Source organism: Poromitra crassiceps, assembly GCF_964638095.1.
Source record: "Poromitra crassiceps genome assembly, chromosome: 8".
Lineage (NCBI taxonomy): Eukaryota > Metazoa > Chordata > Actinopteri > Beryciformes > Melamphaidae > Poromitra > Poromitra crassiceps.
Window position 1 is genome coordinate 30,754,589 of NC_139629.1, and position 14,099 is coordinate 30,768,687.

The following is a 14,099-nucleotide window of genomic DNA, read 5'->3' on the forward strand; positions in this document are numbered from 1 at the left end:
ACAAGTGGGCGGGCCTGTGCCTACCCGGGCCCGCCCATAGTAACGCCCCTGGTCCTTACATAGAGAGCCCCTGGTCCTTACATAGAGAGCCCCTGGTCCTTACATAGAGAATGAATTGTAGAAAGACGCTGGCAGCTCCAAAAACGCTTTTGGTGTGAATGGTCCATAAACGTATTGAACATTTTGTCAAAAATAAAGGGTTTGGGCCCTAAGGGATCATTTGGTCCCAGTCTGGGGTAAGATACACTGTGGCCCTGGAGCCTCTGCCTTATGCGTCCCCTGAGCTCTGGGACCCCTGGGCCAGGGCCGGTAGGCCCGTTCGGTAATACATCCCTGCTTCTACTGACAATGGGTACTAATTTATATAATTTTATTTCTATTATATTGTGTTTTTCACTGTTGCCTTATACGCACTACTGTTTTGAAAATATGTATTGACTTGGATCATGCCTTGGAGCCCGCTAGAATAAGAATTTCACACGACGTTGGTTATGGTTAGACAACTCAAACAACTGGAGTAGGCAACTAAAGCAACTTGGTTATAGGGTCATGGTTTGGTTTCGACTTAAGTATATTTTACTGAAATATTATTTATTGTAAATCCCATCCATCACAGAACAGAAAGTGAGTCACTCCATCAGCAACGGAACCTGGATCAAGGTAATAATCTAATCTTTCCAGAATTCAGTGTGAAATCACAATCACATGGACTAGATCACATGTAACGTTCACTTTTCTAAAAAGTGACACACTTAATAACTTTCTTAATAACTCAACCCACTGTCTTCATCTTTCTACTTAACACGCCTATCCCAGCGAGCACAAAACATTTTTTCAACGTTGATTTTTAGTTGAAATCTGGGTGATATTGGGTTTGAACGTCTAAGACCTAATTTCACCCTCTTTTCAACCGGCTAAAATGCGGTTACAACGTCAACGTGTCACAAAAACACAATTTGGTTAATCATAATGTTAAAACGTTTGTTGTAGCTTGAAATACAGACAATATTGATAATGTGTGAATTGGCATTTGTCCGATTTATTGTGTAACTGAGAGTTGAAATCTGGTCTACACAAACACTACATTTCAACGCATTTTATGTCACATGAAATATCATAAATATGGGACTTTATAGGCTATGCGCTGCCAGCAAAAAGCTTCCAGGACACAACTAATTAATTAGTTAATAGTTTAGCGCAATACTGTAAAATAAAGAATTGAGTTCCTGCAGTAAAGCGCATGTGCAAGTAGGCTACTACTTAGTCGCTAGCTGTGACTGACTAGAGTCTAGTCACTAGACCAAAGCAAGTCTGCAACGGTCTGCACCCCAAGTGCAGAATGAGGTGTTCTGGGAACGCTACTCCACCCCTCCTTATACCAGACACCAATTTTTGTCTTTTTTAGGGGGAATTGGCGGATTTAGGGTAAGATAGCAGGTCAGCAGTAGAGGTAGGCCACATAGAAGTTGTACACATCATCTGAAAGCTGGGAACCTGAAGGTTAATTTGAGGTGCAGCTCACAACTGTCTCAAGGTTTTCTAGTCATAATCCTGTAATAAACATTGTGTTTTGATTAGGCATACATCCATGCGTCCATGCATACATCCCCTGAACTAGGTCACTAGTTTGTGGTTGTAAAGTTTCATGTGGCTGTGATTATCCTAGAGGTCACAATAGCTCATTTTATACAGTGAGGTCAAGTTTCAAAAAATGGTCTCACTACGATGAAATTGCTACTATGGGGGCTAACATCATCACACATTAATACAATGGGGTTAATTTAATTCACAAGAGTCTCCGTTTTCCAGTCATACCCAATTTCTGCAATTACAAGATTGTTTAGAGGCCCTAGTAGGCTATGTGGAAATATTAAAATACTGTAGAATCGGTGAAAATAACACATTCATAATGCATGCAAAATAAAAACTGCATGCTTTTTAGAAGAAAATGTTTGAATTAGCATAAAGTGGGCATGTCTGTAAAGGGAGACTTGTGAGTATCCATTAGTGATGCGCAGGTCAGGGTTTTAAAGGCCCGCCCCAACCCAACCCCTCATTGGGGCCAGCCCGCCCCGCTCAGCCCGTTAAAATATCTGAAAATTTGGAACCCAGCCAACCCAGTCTTTCTGTCAATCTTTCTTCAATTAATCCAAGGTCTTCAAATGGAGGTAGCAGGTAGAGGTAGGCTAAGGCTACAGAAACAGTTCTTATTCTTCTCCATTTCTTTTAATTACCTCATGCACTCTCAATTGGTCACGTTGCAGTAGTACTAAGTCAATACAAATGCAGCCCCCCCTCCCCCCCCCGCCCCCCCATCTCATTGGGGTTAATCATGCGTGATGATGGTAATTTATTAGGACTGGTTAAATTGTGAGAGACTTTGGGCGTTACTAGCGTTGGGGCATGTAGGCAGAGGCAGGGCCTCTGCTGGCCATTTGGGGGCCCTAAGCATGTGTGGGTTGTGGTGAACCCCCCCCCCCCCCCCCACACACACACACACACACACACACAGACACACACACACACACACACACACACACACACACACACGCGCGCGTGCGTGCGCTCGCACACACCCGTGCACACACACACACTGACACAAATGCAATCTTTGTCAATAAAATAATCAGAACAATATTTACATGATCAATATTACTATTACCATCATAAATAACATTATGATGGTAAGATCGTGACAGAAAATTACCAAAAAGTCGAAATACATTGCCGCTTCATCACATGACATGTTAGCAGTAGAAATAGTAATGTTTGCTATTGCTTTTAACATAATACGAGGGATCAGCGTGACGTCACTTGCCACCCAGAAATGCGGAACCCCGTGGCAGTTAATAGTATGAGTTGTGCCAAACAAACGTTCATATCTCAAAAACTACATCACATTGCTTTTATTTTGACATTCTGAGTGAGAGCAGAAGTAGCTCAAGAGTTTGATATATATGCATGTCATGTTAAAGTTGTGTGAACTGTCGCAGTTTTTAAAATGTAAACAGAGTTAAAGAGTCAGCCACTCAAGCCTCGTGCCACTTGGGCTGCATAGGGTTCCATTGCCGTTGCCACCCAGTGAGGCGGTTTGTTTTCCAAAATGCTGCTCGGCTGTTCCCTCGTATAATAACTTAATAATAATAATAATAATAATAATAATAATAATAATAATAATGACAATAATAATAATAATAATAATAATAATAATAATAATAAATAATAATAATAATAATAATAATAATAATAATAATGACAACAATAATAATAATAATAATAATAATAATAATAATAATAATAATAAATAATAATAATAATAATAATAATAATAATAATAATAATAATAATTATTCTTATTCTTATTCTTATTCTTATTCTTATTATTTTTTTAATATACCAAGCACAGAGCATTTACATTTTTAAAATAAACTAAATACTGTACCTGAAACATTTTGGATAATAAATGGTTTATTTTGAAACTCCGTGACCGGAAGTGTTATTGTATTTGTAGGTAGCTATAGTATCTTGACCGTGCTGCGGATTTCCACTGGTAGCTGCCTTGAAGGATGTCAGCGGTGGATTAAGCAGGTATTTCACCCCTTTACTGACAACATTATTTACCAGAAATGTCCCGCTGCACAAAATAGCAAGGTACCGTATGTTATGGACGTTTTCAGACGAAGAAAATAATCGTTAAGATACGATGAAATGTGCTATTATTTTGAGCAAACCTGCCAAAACCCTCACATACGCGTTAACGTTAGCTACAGTTAGCTTGTTATTATGGACTCGTTCGTGTTTTTCTCAGCCTGTACCAAACTTTGCCTGAACAATTCATATCAACCAATGTAAGTAAGCTTAATGCTATCAGTTCATGTTAGCGCGATAACATTAATGTGTCTGTCAGGCTGTTGAAAGCTGACTAGCGTTGGTGCATCACTGTATCCACTGTACTGTATGTATGCAAGTAACGATGTCCAAATGACACCACCAAAAATTAATGATGACCCACAGTCACAAGTCAATGTAACGCGTTGTGTTATTCATTTTGAACGTTAGCCCCTGCCTGGGGGTTGTTCTTGTTCGACAGACAGACAGACAGACAGACAGACAGGCAGACAGACAGACAGACAGACAGACAGACAGAACAGACAGACAGACAGACAGACAGACAGACAGAGCAGACAGGCAGACAGGCAGGCAGGCAGGCAGACAGACAGACAGAGCAGAGCAGACAGAGCAGACAGGCAGGCAGGCAGGCAGACAGACAGACAGACAGACAGACAAGACAGACAGAGCAGACAGACAGACAGACAGACAGACAGACAGACAGATACGTGCTGTTGTTTTCAGGGTAGGGCTAGCCTAGGGCTACCTTGTTTGTTTCCCCTCTGTTATTCCACCATAAAAGCCTTGGTTAGACTGGGGAACACCCCAGTGGCTTGGGGGGTTATTTCACATTATATTGAACCCAGTGTTTCTAGGTGCAGAGTGCCAATAATAAAACTCAGTGTCACAAAGCTGTCTTCATATCAAACATAATGATTATTTAATTTAAAAGAAACGAAAAAAAGCTGCGCTCTATTTGGCTTTGGATACCTGTATACATCCATACATGAAAAGATGCTCAAGACCAAGCCCCTTTTCTTGTTTCTTTCTGGTGCGTTATACTGTAGCCTATGTGCTCTGGTCTGTGGGAGTGGGAGTGTGCTCAGCCCTGTTTCCATAGTTTCCTGTGTGTGCCATCTATGGGCTGTGTGATGTCAACTGGCTAATCCCTCCTCTCCTGTGTTATTTCCACCTCACTCTGTCACAATCACAGCCTCTGTCTCATTGGTGAGTCATCAAGGAAGCTGAACATCATAACTAGCCTCTGCTCTCTCTCCTTTATCTCAGATGAGTTAGGCCGGAGCTCCGTGGTGGACGAGGAATCAAACAAAATAACAGTAGGTATTCTTCTGAGCTTTTATTTGTTGTAGGATTCTAATCATGATTGATTGATTGATTGAGTGATTGATTGATTTTCTTTTATTTTCGTGACATGCACACAAGTGCCCAACCCTCATGGGTTTACAAGACACCAAAGTTACCGTTGCAGTGGTCAAACAGTAATACAAACAAACAACAATAAATGTAAGTTCATTGCAGATTACTGTACAGGTCAGTCAGTCTTAAACAAAATATTCTGCCTACTCTTCCAGGCTTGGCAAATAAAATAGGCTAGGATAAAATGGGATGGACAAATGACATCACTGGTCCACAACTCAAATAAACTCTCAATCAACTCTAACTGTCAAACTAAATGAATGACTGCAACTGAGTCTCTGTTGTCCGGCAATTGCTGGACTTTGTCTGCTGCTTGTTGAGATTGAGAGTTTATTTGAGTTAAGTTGTGGACCAGTGATGTCATATGTGCATTGTGCGGACTTTGTCCGGCAATCTGGATCGACTACTCTGAGCTCGAACTCTGCCCTGAAAGGCAGATTTCAGAGTGCAGAGCAGTCGATCAGTAGCATACTCGACACCGCTGGCTGTTTTGATCTCGAGATTATGAACGATGAATTCAGTGGCCGCGTGTATTTATTTGAGCCGGTCTGGAATAACGTACTGTATGGATTACACAAGGTGATAATGGCTATATCAGGCTATAATGTGACGGACAGCAGAGCCAGGGGCGACCCAAGGTAAATAACGCCAGATCGTTCATTTTCTGCCATTGCATCTATAATATTCACCTTATGGAGCCCCGCCCACTTGACCCAGTTGTGTTGTGACTTCCTGTTCAAAACACCGTCTGTTTTACCTGGTCACTAGTACTGTACTGTCACAGGAAGTGTAATAAACACAATAGGAAGTAACTGGCTGACCCCTGTGTTGGAACTGGTGAATAATAACAATATGTGCCACTGCGTATCAGAAAATAAGACATTTACAAGATGTAAATAGAAGCATTACGTATGCCCCATTTTCAAAACAAATCTGGGAATTCTTTCTGGCCATGGGATTAACTGTCATTACCGGCAAGCAGCAGTAAGACAGGCAATGACGATAGCTGAGTAGCATGTGCTTTTATCACAGCTAAGTCATCAATGCTAACTATACACGAATCCGCCGGCCAATTTGTGTAGTCCGCCATCTAGTGGCGCCGCCATTACTGCGGTGGTAGGTAGACTGTGCTGCTGGCTGTTGCAGACTGCAGTAACGCTATGCCAAATGAATGACAGCATCATGAGCTGGATTGATGACGTGAGACAGTGGCCTCCAGTTACTGATGAAGGTACCATCTTATTATGGATGGAGATAGTAATTATTCAAATTGTAAATAGCGGAAAAAAGACCACTTAACGACCCGCATTTCAAGTGACGTTATTGTGTAAACATGCTACTGTTAACGTTACTGTAACTAGCTAGCTAGCATAAACAGTCAAGTTGCATGTAATCATTGCACACCAATTACATAAGTAAAAATTTAAAAAATACGAATTTGTGTTTTTTTTATAGGTATTCAAGAGTATTTTATTAATTGCCTGGCTTGTGATGAGCAACAGAATGCCAACTACAGGTCTCTCATAGAGGGTCAAAATGACCTGAGGTCGGGATGGATTGGCCAAATATTGCACAATCTACCAGATGATGAACACATCATTCTGAAAGCACCTGTCCGATATCCACAGACCATCAACAACCATCATAATGTTGACATAACCCATGTGTCATAATCACTGTTAGCTTAGGCTAGGTAGCTGGCAGCTGCATGCTACTCATCATGAGGTGAAATAACGTTAGCCATTTACGACTGTTAAAAACATTCTTTTTTCAATTTTTCAATAGAACAGTACACAAACAAAACAAAACAAACAGGCTCAGGCACAGGAAAAGAAAAGAAAGAAAAAACATACAAACATAATCAACATTCAATATCACAACGTGGTGTTACCAGCCACATAAGGCGCATAGGTGCTTAAAAGAACAAAAAAAAAAAACATGGGGGGTCCATGAGAAACCAACCAGGCGAGTCACCCATTGCCCCTAACCTCCTCAAGGTAGGCTAGAAACATCACCTCTAACCTCCTCGAGGTAGGCTAGAAACATCACCTCTAACCTCCTCGAGGTAGGCTAGAAACGGGTCCCAGATCGTGCAGACGGTGAACAACTTTAAACTGGATCAGCTGGTGTCTGCTATTAACTGAGCAGAGGTGTACCACAGACAGACTCCTTTCCCATATAACATCAGATAAATCAATACGAAGTTCCCCCTGCCACGCTTCTCTAATCCTCTCAGTAGAGGCTGTGTTGCAGTTATCAAACAGACATACAAATCTAGAGATGGGATGCTTGGAGTGAGGAGGGCTCAGTAAAACATCGAAAAAAGGCATTATCAGTAAAACCGGTTATCGTTACATCCCTAGTGTATTTCACATTCGATTCTCTTCCAAAGCTGAAGTTTTCCACTACTGTTGGAGCAGCTGAGAACTGCACAGCTTCTTCCCGATTTCCTAGACATCGTTGTCAAAAGTAACGTTGAATAAGGGCCTGTGTCCACCTAGCTTCTTTTTCCGACGTTAAAAGCTGGGAGTGCGCTGGGGAACGCTGATCCCAGCGCACAATATACAAGGAAGCAGTCTGCAAGTAACGTTAGTTCAGCTTGATAGCTGACAGCTAGCAAGCTAACAACACAGGTAGGCTACGCTATTAAAAGCAGTAAGCACAACACTCACCAGAAATATTAAGTGTCTAGCCGATCTGCTCCCACAATTGAGCCGTTCTGTCTCTGTTGCGATAGTTTTTCCATATGATTAGTTACCAGAAAAGGAGCAGCCGACACCAGCGTCTTTCTGAAAAGTTAAAATATTTTCAGCTGGAAGCGCTGGGAGTCGGCGCACAAAAACGCCGAAAAAAGACGCTGGGCGCTCTGCACTTTCTCTACACGTCCGTGTGCGCTCGCATACGCTCTCCTCCCATTGGAAACAATTGAAAATAGACGCTGGACCTGAGGAAAAGACGCCAGGTGGACACAGGCCCTAAAAATGTAAACGTAGAAAAATATCAGGAAAAATATACACTCGAGGACAGCCTGCATGATTCAAACGCGAGCGCCGCGTGTTTCCCCCAGCACGCAGCAGTAAGCCACCGCAGTAATGGCCTCTTGTTTACATCCGGGACTTCGCCGGATTCGTGTATAGTTAGCATCAATGCTAGCAGAGATTTAGCTCTGTTAAAACCACATTTCCAGAGATGCAGGACAGTAAAACAAAAGAATAACCTCATTCTCAATCTCCCTTAGCTCACACGGCAAACCACACAGAATAACCTCATTCTCAATCTCCCTTAGCTCACACAGCAAACCACACAGAATAACCTCATTCTCAATCTCCCTTAGATCACACAGCAAACCACACAGCAAACACAGGAGTGGCGTTTAACCTGCCGGTCTCGAGGGCTAATGGTAATGTTCCTGAATGACACTGTGCACACAGGGACCTTTGTCTTTTGTTTAAATTATACTTCACGTATGGTCCTACTACACTATAGCTATCTTTTATGAGACAGAAAACATTTGTCATTTTTATGCCTCTGCCGGTGATAGCCAGGCCGGAGGCATTATGGATTTAACGCAATATCCCAGGAACGCCTTGATGGAATTTCTTCCAATTTGGCTCAAACATCGACTTCGACGCAATGATGAACCGATTAGATTTTGGTGATCAAAGGTCAAGGTCACTGTGACCGCTCAAACGCCATTTTCAAGCTCGTCTACGCGATATCTCAGGAACGCCTTGACGGATTTTCTTCCAGTTTGGCTCAAACATCGACTTCGACGCAATGATGAACTGATTAGATTTTGGTGGTCAAAGTTCAAGGTCATGGGACCTCACGAAAGCCGTTTCCAAGCTCGTTAACACGATATCTCAGGAACGCCTTGACGGAATTTCTTCACATTTGGCTAAAAACGTCAAAGTCTGGACAGACATGGATGTCGACTGCTCACTTGTTGCATATATCCGCGGTGTGGTCGTTCTAGTTGTTTTACCACCATATGTCAACTCAACAGACAACTTATCTTTATACATTTTTCTCATAATCATAATCTCCTCCTGAATATCACAAATTAACCTGTTCTGAAAAATCTATGACAACTCATTGAAATAAAATAAAGATTTAAGCTTCTTTGCTCAGGAATGACCATGCAAAATGTCCCAATTAAATATCTTTTAGTGAGTCTTTGGTCAGACGTCTTCACAAGTCTATTGCAAAGCTGAAGGATTTGACCTTTTATATGTGATGTTTGGAGATTCCCATCCAAGATCTCCACTAATGGCCAGAACTGAAGTCAATTCCAAATGTCTCCTTAATTAATGTCTGTGTCTCACCAAGTGTGACATAAAAGCAGCATGGCTGTTGGAGAAGGTGGGAGCACTCTGACATGAGGTGTGTTTCTCTGTGTGTCGATGCATGCATGCTGTTTAGAGAAGGTAATAGTGCCATTATAAGGAAATAATGCGTAAGCATAGAATCATTCAATGATGTAGCTTTAATGTGGTCTATATGCAGTATAGGAACATTCTCATTATTCATACAGTTCATACAGCATTATTAATGCCTTTGTATGTTTATGCCTACCAAAAATAAATATGTAAGACATTTTTCGCAATCAGTCTGCCACTCTGTGAAAACTAAAGGCGTATGTCTATTTTGAGAGTGCGCAATCAGAGGTTAGTAATCACCCTAAATCTTGTTACATCATTCTTTACTCATGAGTAAGAGAGGATGGAACACTTAAATAAAATATATACTTGTTAAGCTCAAGTAGGGCTGCACAATTAATCCAATCGAAATCGCAATATGGCCTTGTGCAATATCCAAATGGTAAAATGTGTCACAACGTAACATTAAATGAAGTATTGTGGTGCTAGTACAAAGATGAGAACATGCTTGTTTGGTACAAACCCCAGCAAAAATCACATCACATTTCTTTCAGTTAAAAGGAAATACAAAAATGACCATTCACACTAAAATCGAATCGCATATCACAATTGCAATATCTGTCAGTATATGATTGATTGATTGATTGATTGATTGATTGATTGATTTAAGTGTCATGCACTCCACAGTGCCCAACCCTCATGGATTTACAAGACACACATAAAATACAACAATAAACCAGTGCTACAATGGTGCATTTAAAATAACACGTAACAAGTCGCAAAACAGATATAGTGTAATCGCAATATGATTCTTTTTGCATATCGTGCAGCCCTAAGCTCAAGGTAAAATGCCTTTAAAAAAATCACAACAAGCCTTTATAATGATTTTCGGAAGAGACTTGCCAGCATTGTTTTAAATCTAGAATAAATTTAAAATATTGCAAAGTGAAAAACAATTAACTCATTACTGTATAAAGTAGAGCCCGACCAATACTGGTTTTTTGAGGCCGATGCTGATATTAAAGTAAAAAAAAATCCGATAACGATATATCGGCCGATATTCTTATATTATATATACACATTATTTCACACTTGACAAAGATATGACTTGAGATATGTAATGTAGGCAGGATATTTTACAGCTTATCAATCAACGTTATTGTCCAAAATGACATCAATGCAATGAAACTGTAAACTAGAATACTAGAACTAGAAACTAGAAATACAGAAACACAAATAGAACAAATCTAAAATCTAACTTGAGTTAAGAAAAAAGGTCAAATATACACAACATGCTGTCTATAACTTACAAAATATAATAAAAAAATATCGGCAATATCAGCCAACATATCGGCCGATACCGATAATCGGCCAATATCGGCCGATAATATCGGTGGACCGATATATCGGTCGGGCTCTAGTATAAAGTAACTGCCAGTAAGGAGTTGCCTGCTTGGTACAGTATCATTGGCAGTCTGTCATACATGCAGGGCTTAAAATTCACTTTGCAAACTGGGGGTGGATTCCCCCTTATATTCTTCAGATAGGGTGGGATTTATAGATTTTGGGGGGGATCTATAGACTTTTTTTTTTTTTTTTTCAGCCGATACTATAACAAATATCTGCTTCTCCTGTCCGATAAGCGATAATTTAACATTTTTATGCCTCATTATGAGTCATTATGGATCCGGGTTGTCCGTCCGTACGTCCGTCCGTACGAGGTTCGTTAACGCGATATCTGAGGAACGCCTTGGAAGAATTTCATCAAATTTGTCTCAAACATCGACTTGGACTCAAGGATGAACCGATTAGATTTGGGTGGTCAAAGGTCAAAGGTCAAGGTCACTGTGACCTCTCGAACGCCATTTTCGAGCTTGTTAACGCGATATGTCAGGAATGCCTTGACGGAATTTCATCACATTTGCCTCAAACATCGACTTGGACTCAAGGATGAACTGATTAGATGTTGGTGGTCAAAGGTCAAGGTCACTGTGACTTCTTGAACGCCATTTTCAAGCTTGTTAACGCGATATCTCAGGAATGCATTGACGGAATTTCATCAAATTTGTCTCAAACATCGACTTGGACTCAAGGATGAACTGATTACATTTTGGTGGTCAAACTTCAAGGTCACTATGACCTCATGAACGCCATTCCCAAGTTCGTTAACGCAATATCTCAAGAACGGCTTGATAGAATTTCTTCTGATTTGGCTCAAACATCGACTTGGACGCAAGGATGAACCGATTCCATTTTGGTTATCAAAGGTCAAAGGTCAAGGTCACTGTGACCTCTCGAATGCCATTTTCAAGCTTGTTAACGCGACATCTCAGGAATGTCTTGATGGAATTTCTTCCAATTTGCGTCAAACGTCCACTTTGCAAGGACATTTTGGTGGTCAAAGTTCAAGGTCACTGTGACCTCACACACCCAATTTTCAAGCTCTGTAACGCAACATCTCAGGAGCGCCTTGACGGAATTTCTTCCAATTTGCCTCAAATGGCGATTTGGACTGTAGAATGAACTAATGGCGGAGGCATAAGTAGGCGTTGCGGTCATTCTAGTTGAAATTTAATTTAAAAAGGACTGGATTGGTTATAGCTAATCCAGAGCAGGTAAAAAATGCCTTAATGCCTGATTACGCTACAACTGTAAACAACATGCCTTTGCTGTTACCACGGACATAAAGTGATGCGCTGCACGTTATGATTGTAACCAGATAACGTTACGATTGTAACGTTATAATGTTACGTTATGATGTAACGTTACATCACCTGCTCGATTACAGGCAATCACTTGTTTTGGCAGATAGGACATGGGAGTGCACTGTGTGCAGCAGACACTGTCTAGGTCAGCCAGAGAGCCTACCACACTTTCTCTCTGTATTAATGCTGAACTTCAAATTCAACTTCTGAAGTATTAGTCAGGGCCTAAATTAATTTAGCAAACTAGGGGGGAATTCCCCCCTTATGTTCTTCAGATAAGATGGATTTATAGGCTGGGGGGGATCTGTAGACTTTTGGGGGGAATACATTAACCAGAGTTCTTAAGTGCAAGAGGTGGTGGCACCGTGGCAGTACAGTACACAAATGACATGAACATTTGGACACTTATTCAGCCGGTATGCGTTCAGGTGCACTGTGTAAAATCTTTTTTTTTTTTTTTTTTTTTTACAATACAAAGAAGAATGGATTCTTGGGAGTTTGGAATCGATCCAGGAATCGTGGCGTTAAGAATCGCGATCCTTTCAGAATGGATTTTTTGGAGCACCCCTGCATCCAGCCTATTTTGAGTATTGTTATCAGTCGTAACTAAATAACAAGTAACTGCTATTTTCTTTAAATAGCATATTTCAAAGTCAAATAGAGGCAATGCTCCTTAAACGACATTTATTTATTTTTTCTTTAAGTTTTCATACAACTGAAATGTTCTATGGTCTCTCCCGATTCTAAATATAGCCGAGTCGCTTGGTTTGACCAAGTAAAACAATTGTTTCTAAACATTTCATGAAACGTCTATTGAAAATCGTCGTATGCCGAACCCGGAAGAGGGCGTGACTTTGGAACTCTATTAACTTTCATTTTCATTTCTTTGATTTATTTGTGTAGGGAATCGGATGGAATGTTTTCAACATATAATGCTTAAATCAACTGATGCCTGTCATGTACCACGGCATTTATAGCCCAAGGCCCATTTGCAATGGCCGTCCCTAGATGTGGCATGCAGCAGATAAAACGCTCATTACCATAAGGGACTTGAGACTTGACGTGGACTCTAACTCAAAGACTTGAGACTTGACTTGGACTCTTACTCAAAGACTTGAGACTTGACGTGGACTCTAACTCAAAGACTTGAGACTTGACTTGGACTCTTACTCAAAGACTTGAGACTTGATTCGGACTCTAACTCAAAGACTTGAGACTCGACTCAGACTCTAACTCAAAGACTTGAGACTTGACTTGGACTCTTACTCAAAGACTTGAGACTTGACTCGGACTCTAACTCAAAGACTTGAGATTTGCCTTTGCCCAAAAAAGGACTTGTGCATCTGTGATAATCACTGTACATTGACAGTGTGCGTGTGAGGGAGAAAGTCAGCCCTGCCGCGTGTCAAGTGTCAGGATGACAACTTGAGAAGCGCTCGTGGGCTTTGGAGCTGGAGGGAGCAGTCTGGCCTGTTCTGCTACATTTCACACAGCTCAAATTCTATATTGAAATTGACATGAGACAAATATTTTTTCCATCCCGCTGCCGGATTAATAGTAGGATTGGCTTGTTAAAATTCACAATCCGTAATGCGAATTTGATGCCCTCCTTGTGGCAAATATATATTTAAAAATTAATTATTTGCTTTGAGTGAAGTCCTTATGATATATGATATACTTTAGTAATCCCCCACGGGGAAAACTGAGTGCCACCATACATATAGGATAGACAACAGGCAATAAAAAAGCAATAATAATAATATCCCACAAGGACTTTGATTTTGACATACAGTAAACCTCTGCTAATTAATGCATTTTGATGCACGCTTTGAATGAATTGAATTCATGTAAAATCTGCATCTGTAGAAGCTGTGTCTGTTCGTGTCACATGCGATTGGCTATCTGTTACAAACCCCGCCTCTGTCATGTGCACGAGCGTTTTCATGTGCGCGAGCTCAGAGCTGGATAG

General features: G+C 40.8%; 1 protein-coding gene across 1 annotated transcript in view; it reads left to right on the top strand.

Annotated features, from left to right (window-relative positions):
• Window positions 1-3,536: 3,536 nt before the first annotated feature.
• pam (peptidylglycine alpha-amidating monooxygenase) overlaps window positions 3,537-14,099 on the top strand; it is a 124,853-nt gene continuing 114,290 nt past the window's right edge. Inside the window, exons 1-2 of the mRNA XM_083641164.1 lie at window positions 3,537-3,588; window positions 4,897-4,946. The gene's annotated coding sequence lies outside the window, so the exon portion shown is untranslated. The remainder of the gene's footprint in view (window positions 3,589-4,896; window positions 4,947-14,099) is intronic.